This window comes from Gorilla gorilla, chromosome 11 (genome assembly GCF_029281585.2).
Source record: "Gorilla gorilla gorilla isolate KB3781 chromosome 11, NHGRI_mGorGor1-v2.1_pri, whole genome shotgun sequence".
In the NCBI taxonomy this organism is placed as follows: Eukaryota; Metazoa; Chordata; class Mammalia; order Primates; family Hominidae; genus Gorilla; species Gorilla gorilla.
In genome coordinates this window covers 53,068,872-53,071,140 of record NC_073235.2, presented here as the reverse complement: position 1 = coordinate 53,071,140, position 2,269 = coordinate 53,068,872, and positions in this window count along the sequence as shown.

Below are 2,269 nucleotides of genomic sequence, written 5' to 3'. Positions count from 1 at the left end.
ATAATGTGAAACATGGTATGGTTCAATAAATACTTTGTTGCTTAAAAGGGTGAATTACTCAGTGAATCATTCAATCAATCCTCCTCATTTAGCTCCCTTATGTGCCAATTTTCTGAGGTAAAGCATATATTTTGAACTCTCTCACTCATTATAGAAAAGCATTGTTCTGATATAAGCTTTGAACATACCTCTTAAAACTATATTTATATTTCCCCTTCAGTGATAAAATATAGATCAGACTGATAGATCAACCTAACCCATAACTCTTCTTCCTAACCACCGTACACAGATTGACTTAAATTACTCGGATACATGATTTTTTTTTCAGTGGATTATATAGACCCTATGGTGTGACCATTCAGGCATAATCTTGAAAAAATTCTCAGTCCTGACCCCTAACCCATCCTATTCCTGTTACCCTGGAAAATAGTCATTAATACCTCTGCTGCCATATGGGATAAAAATGGGTTAATTTCTAAATTGTCTGATGTAGGTAATTACCTTTTTGTCTGTCTTTCACTCTTTTTAAATTGTATGCCCCCAAAGCTACAATTAATAAGCTTCAAAGTGAATGGAGAGAAACTGACCCCAAAATTTCTGATTTCCAAGCAGTCCGAGGTGGTTCAAGAGTGTAGGTCCTGGATGGGGGAGCTAAATTAACAGGATTGATTGACTGATTCAGTGATTATTCATTCATTTACGTAACAAAGTATTTATCGAACCAGCTTTGGGTGAGATAAAATTGTCCTTTGTCAGGGGCCTGAGATTTCTTCTAACATGGAAACACTGCATTCCACTGACACATTAGGAATACTCATTGGCTGGACATGCCTGGTACAAAACCATGAAGAGGAGCAAAAGCGGAAGGGAACTAACATTCATTAACCCCCAGTTGTGTCAGATGCATCATCTTATTTAATCCTCACCGCTATGAATCCTGTAATTAAACCTCTTTTTGATGGGAGAAAACCGAGATTCAGAGAGTTGATGCAACTTGCTCAGGGTCCAGACAGAAAGAAACAGCGGATCATTGATTATTTTGATTATTTGTCATTGCTGATAACTAACATTGGCTCACTCAGAGTCTCAACTGCCTAATTAAGTGGGTCCAGGGATGTGATGTGAGCACCAAAAGCATCTCCCCACTCCCATCTTCCCCTCAATTGTATGAGATCTCACATTGCAGGGAACACCTCTTTTGCTGCGTCTGTTGCTTCTTAAACCCTACCCACTCCCAGACATTGGTCTTTCTGTCAAACAACCGCTGTTTACATGGAGTTTCCCTATCTTTGTCCCACTCTGGGGCCTGCTCAGGTAGAAAGTGATTTACAGAAAGTAATTAACAGCATGTTTTGTGTTTGCATTTTAATTGGTGCTTAGATTCCAGTATATACAATCTATTATTTTCTTGACTTGATTACTTTCTTCCTGAGTTCTTCAAATTCTATTTTTACTTCTCCATCTCCCTTGCTGACTCCTGCCCCCAAGGACCTGCCCTTATTCTCTTTTGTGAGCTACACAATGTTCTCTTCTTAACTAAAGTCACACCTTTACAACTTTCAGTTATCATTTCTACTCACATGAATCAGATATCTATTTCTGACCTCTCTGTTGAGACCAAGATTTGCATTTCCAACACCCAGTTGGACATCCAATAGATGTTTGCTCAGGTTTGGACATGTTGATTCTGATGCAGGCCTAATGTCTATTAGAAGACTCCCATTCATGTCTGTATTTATTTGTTAATCTCTAAATGGATGCCAAACTAACGCTTCAAAATCAACAAGCCCAGACTTCTCCTTGCTCCCTGGTTTGATGAATGTTATCACTTAGCCACCTAAACTTAAAACCTAGTTACCTTTGTCTTGCTGTCTTCCCTGAACACCCATGTGAGTTGGGTCGCCAGATTTTGTGGACTTTACTCAATCCTTATAAGGTTGCTTTTTATTGATCCTTCATTAGGATCCTAGTTAATCTTACCACCTTTTGCTTGACCACTTTCTATATTCTCCCAATTAATCTTCATCCTTGCACATCTTTCTCTGCAAGTTCATTGACACTGACACTAGAGTTATTCTTCAAAATCACAGATCTTATCTTGTTTCTCATTTATCCAAAACCTTCTAGTTTCACTTCATTGCCTCCAGAATATCAATACAAATCCATAGTGGGCATTTTAGGCCCCCTAGAAAATCAGTTCAACCTACGTTTCCCACCAGTCCTAACTAGCAATGTGCTGCCCTAGAGCCAGACCAGACTAATTCATCAT